At 31.6% G+C, this 14,659-nt stretch overlaps 1 pseudogene; it reads right to left on the bottom strand.

The window, feature by feature from the left end:
• Window positions 1–1,193: 1,193 nt before the first annotated feature.
• LOC149537864 (isoleucine--tRNA ligase, chloroplastic/mitochondrial pseudogene) overlaps window positions 1,194–14,659 on the bottom strand; it is a 105,715-nt pseudogene continuing 92,249 nt past the window's right edge.

The following is a 14,659-nucleotide window of genomic DNA, read 5'->3' as shown; positions in this document are numbered from 1 at the left end:
AATCCCAGAGAACTTGACAAGGGCCTAAAAAGTTTTGGAATTAGTAAGGGAATTGATAGTTTCTATTCAATTTCAAGAGCACATGATGTTTCATAGACCTGTCGCTCAATAGCATGGGTGTTGATAATGACATGTTTGATATTAGGCAACTCTGTATAGTGTTGTAACCAAACTTACAATATTAGTGATGCATAAATATTTCCTAAGAAACCATTTGACATAAGGAAAAATGGAGTAAAACCTAAAAAAGGTTTCAACAAAAACTCATATAGACAATATTTCATACAAAATATTCAATCTATATTAAAGCTCAAGTGTACTCCCAATGAATCACCTACCTGAAGTGCATGCATATATAAACTAGCTTTCTCACACAACTGTGCTATATGAGGATGGTCATAGTGACTGAAAATTTTGTTTTCCAAGATAGCATTAGCAACATTAGGGAAAGTGACCAAATTAATCTCAAGAACCTATAGTTTATAGGGCTTGAATTGTAGTGATTTGGATAATGTTGCCTATGGAATCATTGTTGTTTCCAGTTTGACCGGTCTTTGGTTTTTCTTTAGGTTGTCTCTTAGATTTACGAGCAGCTTCACTTGGATAGTATTTAGTCGCACTCCTAAGATATTGTGCTTTTATTCATTGCACTCATATCTTTCCCATTTATTCTTTTGGTCCCAAGTTTGTCTAAGATTTCCCCTTACCTGCTAATTTTTCTCTTTGTAATCATTCCCATTTATCCCAACCCAAACATTATGGTGAAAAGTTGAGTTGTTCTGGGATGTGGTGACTGCTGAAACTAAAAACTGTGGTGTTTTTATATATAGGATGTTGTGCTACAGTGAAATACTAATGTTGGTTTGTGGTTGACTGATATAGAAATTAACAAAAAATAATTTCAAAATCATGTTGTGATAATGCTATCAAGATTTTAGCTATGTGATTTTGAGTCAAACCCATTGAACCATGTTTCATGAGTAGTGATTCAACATGAATCCATCTCTAATGAGAATAAATGGAACACTTAGTACTCATTGGATCTAGGTGATGCTCATAGGGGTGAAACACTAGGATTTCCTGGGAGCTCACCCATCCTAGTACTACTCTAGCCTGAGCATGCTTAACTACAGAGTTTCCTCCATGGTTAAACCCAAAGCTTGCAACCCCATTTGCAAGCTTTCAACATCATTTCATAGTTCAATATCCCATTCAACCATCATCTCAAAAACAAAAACACCATTATAATTTATATATAGAAACATGATTTGGTACCATTGCAAATTAATGAAAGTCACAGATAGCAAGTTAAAATAATTTTCAAATACTGACAAAAGAAATAACAAAATGTATCAAAATTGTAAATAAAACCAAGGAATGAGTAAGGAAAATTTCCTCCATAGAACTATTTTCAATATATATTTATAGAGTTCTTTACATTTAGTCATAAACTAATTTTAACTAGTATTTGAAAAAGACTAAAAAATCTTTCAATGTAGTAACAAATAATTCCTAACAAAAAGAAACCTTGAAATACAAACCCATGAGTTAGGACACTCTTGTATGGTGCCTATCCTCTAGTGGCTATGCTGGCTAACAAAGAGCTTTGAAACCACCCTATGTGTTGATCACTTCCTTCAAGATAAAGATCAACAAGCCAAGCCAGTCCATCTCTTTTCTCCACAAAAATAGCCCAAGAAGATGCTAAATCAAACCAAACATCCATGGTTTTTGTGCCCTTTTTATAGTTTTGTACTTCACTATGATAACTTTCTGGGAGGAGATCCTCAATACTCATGTACAATCATGCATCACTCCCATTTTTGGCTATAACATATTTAATATGTGCTATAGTTTCTTTATTCATCGATGGCTTACCAGAGCTCACATGATAAAAAACTAGAATAGGCACACCCCATGCTCTATAACATGAAATGCACCAATTAGATCAGCTGACTATCATGGATGTTATCTAGTTCTTAGCCTATGGAGGAACCCATTTCACATTCTTGATAGCATCCAAAATAGCTTGCATGAATCTCTCAACAAAGGAAAACCACTATTTCCTTGCTCTAAATATTGTAGGCCTTTTGTCCTCTAATCATAAGGATATTTATGTTTGTACGCTTCTTCCATGATAAGACATGAGTGTTCATCTAAGCTCTTGAAAATTTCCACATTTCCATCACCCAATACATCCAAACAAACAAATTGCCTAGTTTCTTTAGTAAACTTGCCATTATCATCTACAGGAGATAGTACTAGAAGCTTATATTTCATGCCAGTCAAAAAAATCTTTTTGGTCATGGCCTGGGGCAGTATGAACTAGCCCTATTCTAGATTCTGTCATTATGTAATCTCCACCCACAACAACAAGGCATTCCCTATTTTCTAAGGGATGGATATAACTACAATTTTCAAGGTGTGAAGGACAAAAAGTTCCCAACACATCAAGCTTAACCCCCTACTTCAACTGTAGAGTACTAACTAAATCTACTGCAACAACAATATGTTGGCTGCTTTCAAAAATAGACTTTTTAACACCTTTTGTAGTAGTATATTTAGATGATTTTTTTCTTACCTAGACCACTACATAAAGAAGCTAACCATTGACTACTACTACAATGTTTCTAGGAATTGTCCATGGGGTTGTTGTCTAGATAGCCAAACCCAAACTAGGTAGAAGTCCTTTGAGAAAATTAGGAGTTGTTTCTGCTACATTAACCACTTTGAAAAAAACATAAACACTTCTTGATATGTTTCCCTATAGATACTCCAACTCAGCCTCAATCAAAGCTGTACCAGACAAGGGACTCCAATGAACTAGTTTCCAGCCTGTATAAATGTGGCCCTAAAAAACATTTTCCCAAATACATCAATCTATGCATCTTCATACTCTATAGCAAGTGTTAGATAGGGATTGTCCCACTATCCCTTTATTCTATATCTCCTAAATAATTTCCTTTGAGCATCAATAGTTTTCTTGGCAACTTGAGCAACTTTCTTTCTTAGTTTCAATGGTGTGAGCTCTTTCATTGCATCTTGGTCTATGGTCTATAGAACTTTGAGCTCAATGGGCAACCCATAACAATCCCAAGCAAGCACATAGTGCACCTTATACCCTTCAAGTAACTTATATCTGTTGATAAAATCTTTTAGTATCTTTTTCAAGGCATTCCCAATATACAAATCTTCATTGGCATAAGGGGGACCATCATGAAGGGTAAAAATATCCCCTATGTTCTTGTTTGCAACATTTTTTAGCTTTCTATAAAGCTTTAAATTTTCTGAGGAAAAGGGTTATGTTGGAGCAATCCCCTTACCTTCTAAATTTACCCCTATTAATTATTCCCATTTATCACAACTGAGACATTATAGTGAAATTTTGATTCACTCTGGGATGTAGTGATTGTTGAATCAGAGATGTGTGGTGGTTGCTGAGATTTAATTTTGTGGCATAGTGGCCAACAAAAAGTTTTTCCTTCACCTGCTTGGGAATTAAACAAATAACTCTTTTAGGGTAATTAGAGGACCCTCCAGTTATAGTGTTAGCATTTTATAAAGCATCAACTTCTCCAAGAAGGAGGCTTCAACAGCGTGGGAATTAAACAAATAACTCTTATAGGGGAATTCCTATAGCTATAGTATTAGCATCATACAAAGCAATAACTTTTCCAAGGAGAAGGGTTATGTTGGGGCAATCAAGGACTTTTAAATTAGCATTTAGTGAGCTATAGCAAAGTGTAGAAAAATACAACTTAGTATGTAGTGAAGATGATGGCAGTTTTTTTAATATGAAACAACAGTGGGCTGCAATAGCTTGGAGCTAGGCAGTGATTTGAGTAGGGTGCTAGACTACTTGCAATGAAAAGGAAAACTTGACTTAGAGTCCCAAAGAGGGGCTTGGATAGTATGATAGACCAAAATTGTGCATGTGCCAAACCTAATAAGGGACCACTTAGGTTCCTATACAAAAAAACTCATGTTTGGGAGGTATGCAAATTGGGCACAAGATCCAACTTCATTTAGGATGGTTGGTTGCCATTTTTGAGCTATTTTGCCATCTCATAATAATTATTGTGTTAAAATCATTTTAGAACAAGAGGTTTAGCATTGATAGTAAATTCTAGTATCATCCAAAATCATCCAAGCCGAGCCAATCTAAGGGATTCCTCAAGATGTACATAGTTATATATGTATATATATAATTATGCATGTACTAGTCCTCCCAAGTGATCATTCAAATTTCTTTGTGAGGACACACATCTCATTTTAGGACCATTCAAATCAAATGAGGGATCCAAATTGGCTAAGTACACTTGATTGATATGTATGAGCTTTTTTGCCATCTCAAAATAGCCTCAATATTTGACACAATATAGAAGAGGGGTAGATTTGGAAGTCCAAAATCAAGAGTTGATTCATCCAAGCCATATACACAAGGAATATTGTGGAAGCCTCCATCTAGCTCTTGTGTTGTGCTACTTGAGAATATCTCTCTCATTCAAAAGACCCTAGAAATTTCTACTCCATCAAATTTTAAAGTTCCTTATAGTCAGCTAAAATAGATTTCAAGCCTTGTAAACTGCAACTCACTAAGACTAGCAATTCACTAGTCAATCAATCACCTATTATCCTAGACTTCTAACTAGTAATTGGAGATTTTAAGTTTATTAAAACCTCTCACCAACCAATTGGAAATACTTCACACATTGTTAGGGGATTGGGGATTTAAGAAAGACCTTAACTCTATGCCAACTTTTGAAAGGCTATGTGAGACCGATAGTTAGGGAAGGGAACCAAGACCACAACAAGTCAGTTAGACTTGTGTGCTCAAAAAAAAAAAAAAACCCTTTAGAAAGAAAGAAAAATGGAATTTAACTAAAAATATCTCTAAAGGGAGAAAATTAATATCAAGATAAAGAGAATCCAAATGACCAATGTCAAAAGAGTAGACACAAATGAATAGACACATAAAATAGAAGAAAGAAAGATATTGTGTACAAGGGAACGAGGGGGGAACTAGATTAGATAGTTTTCAAATCTTGCCCATTGTAGGAAAGAGGAAGATTGGTACCATATGGGTATTCCAAAAGGAAGGAATTTTTACCTAGCACATTTTTTTTTTTGAAAGGACTCCTCGCCAAAGAGTCAAACTTTTTATGCAATCCTTTAGATTTCTTTAATTATCCCAAAAAAACCTATATCTCCAATTTAAAAGTATCTTTGTCAAAATATCTTATTGAATATCTTCTTTACATTTTTATGATGATTTTCAATGATATCCAACACTATTTCTCTTTTATATTCAAGATGATTCAACTACATGATTCTCTTCTCAATACCAAACTAGAATTGCTCATCTTTTATTGCCTTTTATAGATTCAAGGAGTGAGTTCTAAAGGAAATGAATGGTTGCATCTATATCATATACCAATTGGAAGGGAGACATACCAATAGTACTTTTGTAAATGATCCTATCAGCCCAAAGTGCATCTTGAAGTTTCTTCATAATTAATTTGTCAAAAAAAAAAAAAATCAAAATTGACCCACAACACAATGCATGTGAAACAAATAGAAGCACTTGTGCATTACACCATGACCATGGTAGTAAGAAACTCCTTTAAACAACTGGTACATGAAGCTCTACAACATAATAACTTCTTAATAAGAAGGGGGTTGGGGATGAAAGAAAGACAAAATTAAATACCAACAACAATACCAAAGAGCCAGTGATTCATATAGATAATCTAAATAAAACTACCATAACTTGCCTCAAGAGTTTCCTTAGTTCTTAAGGCACCTTAGAACATAAGATTATACACCAAAATTGATTTATTACAAAAGAAAGTATAAATAATTTGAATATAATGCAAGACTTGGTATCTACCTTAACTCATGAGAAACATTAATTTATAATATGTAAAAGTTGAAACAATATTTCTTAGTATAGAAAAATACCTTAATAGGATTATGAGGTATTTTTTTGTGGATTTTTTGTCAATGTAATTCCTGAGATCACAATCCATGTATTCAAATACCAAATAGATGAAGAGTCTACCATCATTGCATTTCATGTGATGGACATCAAGCAACCTACATAATTGCTTTAATTAGCCCCAATGAGAAGATTGATAAATGCAATGTAAACAAATACATAGGAATTATTGTCATTGAGAAACAATGCATGGAATGTAAATAAACACAGAGGAATTATTGGCATTTAGAAACAATGCATTTAATCTAAATAAATGCAAATGAATTGTTGGCTTTGAGATAAAATGTGTTCCTTACCTTACAATGTTAAGATTCTTAGATAACATCCTTAGAATGGATATCTCGTGAAGGGTAGTAGTAGTAATTCCATCTTCATCACACTCAAGCTTAGCTTTCTTAATTGCTACAATTAGAGCAATAGTTTGATAGTCACCTCAAATTTTAATAAGAGCAATAGTTTTATAGTCACCTCAATTTAGACTTCAATATCAAAATCCAAAAGTTATTTATAAATGGGAAGAAAATATGTGAACTTACAACATCTAGAAAGCATATACCTAAAGAAAAAGATCGGTGATGAAATTGTATAAGTCAATAGGGCAACCCCCCTCCATTGGAGACATCATCAGTGCAAAATTAACAGTGCCCTATAAATAATTTTCAACAAATAAGACCTCTTTCTTTAAAAAATCTTCAAATTCACTATCAAAAATATATTTTTATAAATTGATAATACGTGGGGATCAGAGAGTAGAATTGTTTGAAGGAGAAACAAGTAATCTAGAGTGTACCCAACCTACAAAATTCATTAGTGCTCTATGTTATGCCTCATTCACAATCTATAAAGCTATAAGCATTAAACACAACAAAGAGAATGTTGAACTAAAAGAAACAAATGCTTCTAAGAAATATATACTTGTCCAGTTAGTTTAAACATAAAAAATCCCTATCTCCCATCATAAATGACAAGTGAACAAATCCAAGGCATACCTATTTAGAGTAAATAAGTATTTTATCAAACTCCCTTCTCTCAGCAAAAGTTGGTACAACTTTTGGGGTAGGCCTTGCTTTAATATCTATTTTTAGTGCAAGGTCATTGTCCATAGTGTACACCAAGAAATAAAAGGTAACTCTAAAAAAATCATTTAGCATCATATATACAAGTGTGCATAAAGTATATAATTAATTATCCAAGTTTTTAAATAGAACAAAGAGTTACAAAAAGATCTAAACAATCAAAAAAAAATTTATGGCAGAAGAATGACAAGATTAAATAGTAGAGTAGATCAATCCACTAATAAAGCATTCTAAAAGTTCATAACTTCCTAGTAAAAAAAAAAATAGAAGATGCTGCAACATTAAAACTAGAATGGGTTTTGCTAAAATAGAGCATGAAGAAACAACTTTAAGATTATAAAAAATTCTGTGCCACTTGACTAAAACAAGATATAAGTTCCCCAATAACAAGTACCCAGACCATTTATATTTTATAATATAATAGGGATAAGAATTTCCAAAACACACTTTCTCAAAAGGTGAAATGAGGAAATAGCTGCAATTTATAGTCACAGAACAAACATAGAGGATGGTTGACAAAAATAACAGACTTGACATTGGCAAATTTAGCCAAAAATAGAATTATACTAATTACCAAGATTATAGGAAACCTTAAGGCATAAAAGACCATATAATAGTTTAGTAATTACAAAATACAGTGTTGATTAGTGTGCAAATCATGGTACCTATTTTAACCAAAAGTATCATAACTAACCTTCACAAGATCCCCCAATTCCTCAATACACTCCAACTTGTCCTCAGCAAGCCAATTATCTAAAAAGATCTTTTTGTTCTGATTTACAACTAATCATGATAGTTCAAGAGACTTAAATGCATTTAGGTTTCTTTTTGTCAATAAAGTACCAAAATACTAGAGAAGTGGTAGTGTTTTACCTGGTTGTACTGGAACTCTCTATAAAAACATTGGCAGTTTCTTTAATAATAATTCTAAGTATGCTATTTTTCAATATTGAACACTTGCTATTTATTAGACCTACTTTTGATAGAATATATCTTTGATGAAATCCAAAACTACCTAGAACTTTGCTACAGCGTCTGGTGTATGAAGAATGCCTTAAGGAGATTCTATTGCAAGTTTTGTTGCTTCTTTATACTTCATCTGAGAAAACAACTCTTGGAAATGATGGAAAACCTACATGACAAACACAAATATCCAATTACAACATATATTTCCTCAAGCTGCAAGAACATAATATGCATGCATTTCAGAAATGTAGTAAAATATGCAACATTATTATTGTTGACACTTACCAAATTTTTGGCCCCTAGAAGGTTTCCTCTTTTAGCAAGATTCATAGCAAGCTCAAGGTTGTTGAGCTAGAGAAATTCAACACATAAATTAGTTAATATATGGAGAGCATTAAATGGAAGGCTAGCTTTAGTTAAAATACCATATATCAAAAAACCACATGTCCGCTAACAAAAGGCACAATTGTAGCTTCATTTATAGTTGCAAGCGAAACTTGCCCCCTTTGATTGATAGCAAAGAACCCACCAACTAAAACTACTTTAGATGTTAACAAGATTGGATTTGGACTGATCCTATTCCTATAAACTATTGTTGCTATTTCCAAATCATAAAAAAATAGAAGTCCTAGCTTTGTAATTAAATATATTAGACTATACATATATCAGACCATACAAGTAAAAGAGATAAATTTGGCATACTCTTTTTCTTTTTTAAACTATTACAAGTATGTAATTAAGTACTAGTACAACATAACATACATTTTTCTTACCTGACATTGCCACATCATGTACATTAACATTTTGATCCGCCACCACGTCAACATGTTGAACACTTGGAACATGCTCCACTCCTTCACCATGATGTTAAATTGTATTCATAATTGCATAATTAATTTCTAATAGAAAATTAATACCTCCACCACTATGATGTACCTCATGGACTTCATCATGAGTAGGTTATGTGATAGGATATGAAGGTTGTAATAAAATGTTATGCACATTGTTATGTAGTTAATTTGCATTCAAAACTAATACCAAAAAAGAATCTTCTCAACTATTCAATTTTATTTACTTTTAATCTAACCAATACCTATGAGATATCATTTGGTGTATTGGATTCTTGGGCAAGGCTTTCAAATTATTCACATAAGCATACAGCCATGACTTTATAGCCTTCCTTCAAGGCATTTTTTCTATCTTCATCTATGAGCTCCACATTGAATTCTATGCTTTGTATTTTTTGCTTAATATCGTCAATTTTCCATGTATAGTTTCATTAAAAAAAATTGTTTACAATATTATATAAAAAAATAAATATGAAATTTTATTGCTTCTACTTACAAGTTGAAATTGGAGACTCATATAGCCACCAAAGACAAGTTTGTGTTGGCCAACCTTTTCTAGTCTCACTTTTGTAGCCATGGATGTGTCCTACAATCTACAAACAATTTCAAACATCTTAGATTATATATTTAAAAATATCAATAATTAGTGCATGATTACAATGTACTTAATACTATCATGACATACCTTTTTTTGCCCTATGCTACTTTATTTACTATATTTTCACGTAGTCTATTCTCCTTTGCATCTTCTATTATTTCATTCCACTCCATTAGTGGAATCATAGGAGGATGGTCATACTTTGGGTTATGTTTAAAAGCCCTTCTATATTGATCCTTTACAGTCTTTATATTCTTTGATGCTCTTTTGAGAAGTAGGCCAGTGTCAAAGATGTAATCCAATGATTTTTTAATTCCATAGCTTGTAAATTCCCTCTTTTTAAAAAATAATTAGATTGTTAGATTAATAACTTTAATATAATACAATAAATGGAAGAAAAGAAAATTTATGTAGCAATGATATGAAAATACGTACCTTTTATGTATGGGGGGTCCAAATAGTCTCAATGTCATATCAAAAAGATGATCAAAGAAAGCATTATTACCTATAAAAACATAAACGGATTATCAATCCAAAATGAGTAATGTAAAAGTAAACTAAATTTACACTTTAAATAATAACAATTTTGAGGCACCTGGAAGCTTTTGTTCTTTTAATAGAAACATAGTTTTCTTGTCTAGCAACAATGTCCTTACATACGAATCAGTATTGATCACTTCAATTGCTCTAGGAAATGGATTAGCTTCAGTAGTACTGGCCTCTTTGCTCTATCAACTAAAAAATAATTACAATTAAAGAACACACCAAATGAAATAAAAGATAGAGAAACACCAATAGTCAAACTTTTATCAAAATTACAATCTAGATGTACTAAATGAAGATTTTTATTTTTTATTTCATTCATAGTAGAAAAGAACATCTATGTGAAACAAAGGAAATAACATTACAACAATAATAATCAGCATCTACGTCATGGAAAAAATCATAAGTTTAGTGCAACAATTAATGTTCAACATTCACAACAATAATGAATACAAGAAAAAAAAACTATGCATTGAATATCATGAAATTGAATGGGGCTACTGATGTTCATTTTGATTGTGAGGCCTAATTTTCAAAGTTCTAGCAGATTTTATTTTCAATGCTTTATTTATATAATTTGTTAATCACAACTAGTATAGTTAGAAAATTTTGTAATAAGGGTATTTTGATTATTGTTCCTATAGGCGCACACTAGAAAAATCAAATAGGCTATAACTCTCAAGAAGAATACTAGTAGGAGGCTTAGAAAAGATGCTAGAAAACAAAGGAAAATGTCAAAGAATGTTTTCTACATCATACAGAATAATCCTATCATGCACTAGTTATCATAAAATCATAGTACAATAGGAGTTTTGAATATTTTTTAGCACATTGTTCTAGCTTAGGAGTACCCTATATTTTTGACACAACCTCTATCATGAGTTCAGGTTACTGCAAAGTTTGTTAAGAAAAATATGGTTGTTGTTGGAGATTTTTGAGGTAGATTCTAGAAAAGCTTAATATTAAGGGTATGTGTAGGATCATGGTCAACCAAACTATGCCCTTAAGTGGCAATAAAAAATTAGAAAATCAAGGTTATGTCAACTTGATGTGCAATTTTCTAATTGTTATTAACTTTATATCAAAAAGTTGAAAGAAAAGAATCTCTAGAAAATTGAATCTAGTTTCTAAACTACTAGGACTTATCTCAAAAAAAAAAAAAAATTGATTGGTCAAAATTTTGAATTTTAATGCAATATTACAAAAATTTCACAATAAAAATAAGAAGTAGACGTATGTCTAACCACCTTAATCAAAATCAAATGATAATATTTTTTAATAATATTCTAGATATAAATAGTAGACTTGCACCTGGATGTGACACATATTTTTGAATATTTTTATTCTAAATAAATAATAATCAATTAATTTTTGACTTCAGTATTTTTGGAATAAAAAATCTCTCATGTGTGACCACCTTAACTAATTCAAAACTTTGCAAAATTCAATTTTTTTCCCCCTTATAGTAGAACAAACATAGAATGTGATGCATCTTTTGGATTTAAAAAATGTTGTACCATTTGAAAGTTATAGTTGTTTTCCAAGTAGTCTATCAATCAACACTTTATACATAACTCCATTAGAAAATAAGTAATAATTATTTACTAAACTCATAATTTGACAAAACTTACATTTATGGAAAGACAAGAACATTCTTAAGAAACCCTTTTCATTTCATCAAATTTTGGTGCAAAAAAAGTTGTCAACTACATGTTTGAAGTAACAATCACTTAAAAATAGGCCAAAAGCACATTTTTAGGATGTTTTTAAAGTTGACCATATAGGTTTGGTATTAGAAAATATAATAGACCTTATAAAGATATTAATTGTTTTCATTTAGTATCAGGTTGGGTGGGAACAAAATTGGAATAGATTTTGAAATGGTTTGAGATATTTTAGAACTACAGATTTTCTAGATCGCCTCTTTTTGGCAAACCATGATCCTACACATACCTCTTATAAATATGAAACCCTTCTCAATTCAATAAAATTTAATTAATCAAACTATTATTAGTTGAGAAATAGATTACCAACACTACAAATAGGCCAATACTAGAACAATTGTTACTATATCGAGAAAATAAATGGTCAAATATGCAAAGAATTAGAAGAGTTATTGACAACCACAATAAACTAGTGAGAGCATGCCACAAGGAAGTAGTTCTTATCCAAGATTGAAAGCTAAATCCCTCTAAAATTGTAAAGAAAATGAGAAACAAGAGAAAACTATGCAACAAAAATAGGGGATGGATATAACTCCATGCTTTAGGCTTGACTTCAAGATAGAATAAATTTCACAAAAGATGGACTAGGAGGATAAAGTAGTGAAGGGTTCAAATTACTATATTTTTAAAATTGTTGTCTAAGCTCTTTGAGGAGAAACCAATTTGGAAAAAACAAACCTTGTAGGAATATTTGGTAGATTATGGACTAAAAGTTACATATGATCATTTGGAAAGGGTTATTTTTAGAAAAAATAACATTAGTTTGGGTGTGGTCCATATTATAAATGGTTACTCCCAACAAAAAAGAAGAAGCAAAAACCAAGATCCAATAAACAAACAAGTTGATAATCAGCTTCAAGAATGAAGATGAATAACTTAATAGAGCCTTTCTTAAGCAATTGGAGCTGCTAAAATGCCCTACCCTAAATAAATGGTAAACACAAAATAAATTCACAATAACCAGTTTTATTAAAAAACTACTGCTAGCTAAACCACAGTTGATGATTGAACAAAAAAATCAAATTGGTCAGAAAGAACCCACATAATATATATTAGAGATGACTTCAAAAAATACCAAAAATAATTCATCAAGCCACTGAGAGCTATCATATCAATAAAAGAAAAAGATGAAGATAAACTCATAAAAATTTGGAAACTTGGGTTCAGTGACTTCCCTTCCACAAAGAAGAAATAGAATAGTAAAGATAGTTATCTCATACTGACAATTGTTTTACAAGATAAAAAAATTGCTAAAATAAACTATCAAGTCATGAGCAAAAGTGCTCATATTAACATCAAAACAAATACATTATACCTATAGCTTACATATGCAATACCAAAGATCATATATCAAAAGTATAAGCTCAAGATAGAGATAAAAAAATAGAATAATAAAATCTTGAGGGCATAGACATTATGAAATATATCAAAACAAGGTTTACCAGTTCTAGTGGGCATAGACGAGGATGTTTGCATGGTCCTTGTTGCTGACAATGCACTAGGAAATACTAGACCACCAACTGAAGGAGGCATCTACACTTCATCATGAGTTGAAGAATAGAATATTATTAGCAAAGAAATTTGCAATGGATAAAGTTCAAATGAGATACTAGCTAGAAGCATCCACAAAAAAAAGGTAAGTGTTATAATGTTGATGAAAACAAACCAAGAAAGGGTTACTTACACAAAGGTTGTGCGCTACAACCCTCACCATGTGATTTTGCAACTGTCACATATTTCTATACAAGAACACATAAAATTAGAGATCATGATCCATAAGATACTATAAAATATTAACATCTATTGAAGTTCTATTATTGCTTTAGTAGAATTACTACTTACCTTCAAAGATTGGATTCTACGATCTAGTTCTTTTCTTAGTGCCTCTTTCTCCTTGCTTGTGTCACCCTCGATGATAATGTTAAAAATTCCATCAATGTATCTTTGTTTAATTTCCTGGGTGATGAACATAGGGTCAGCACTAAGGGCAATGTCATGTAGAAATGATGCCTATATTTCAGTGGTCATTCTAGCTTTTTCCTATCATTTGTGACATCAAATATTAGTAAAATTCAATTAAAATAGCTCCAAATCTATAAAGAAAAGAATGTAATAATATTAAATTTGTTTCTATATTAACATTAAAAATTACAATAATTAATGTTTACCTCTGCTAAACATTTCTGAGATGGTGCATCCATGTCGTCCTATAAAAAAAATTAGTAAGTCTTAGAAATTGGTAGAAAAATTAAAGTAATAGACTTACCCAAAAAAATATTAATAATAAAGTAGATTGTATATGTAAATCATTTGTCTTAAGTTAGCCAAAAATTTGGTTTAACTAATGTGTATATCTAAACAAATATTTGATATGTTCTACTTAATGTTTATATCTGCACATATGGTTTGGAAAGAAAAATTTGGTCGAACATGACCCCATCATAGTTGACATTGATCCTACCTAGACATTTCATTGATCATCATGATCTTCATCCTTGTCATCATCATCATCATCATCATCACTATCATCGTACTTGTCACTTTGATCATCGTCATCACCACCACCATCTTCATTGCCATCATCATCATCTTCATCACCACCATCATCATGACCATCATCGCCATGATCATCACCATCTTCATCACCATGACCATGATTTTCATTAGCATCATCATCATCATTATCACCATTATTGTCAGCATGACCAAAATCATCACCATCTTCTTCTTCATCATCACTGGGTAACTCTCATTCTTGATAATCATTTACTTCATCTTGTGCTTCTTCAATAGCTTCTTCTTTGATCACATTATATTTTACTAGCCTTCCTCTTGGGTCATGTCTAACAACAAATGACTAGCCTAGTTTGTGTGAAACACCAAAGTAAAACACTTGCTCACATTGG

This window comes from Cupressus sempervirens, chromosome 9, assembly GCF_028749045.1.
Source record: "Cupressus sempervirens isolate cs-2001-9-10 chromosome 9, ASM2874904v1, whole genome shotgun sequence".
NCBI lineage: Eukaryota > Viridiplantae > Streptophyta > Pinopsida > Cupressales > Cupressaceae > Cupressus > Cupressus sempervirens.
The sequence above is the reverse complement of the archived record's forward strand: the minus strand, read 5'-3'. Positions and strand labels throughout refer to the sequence as shown.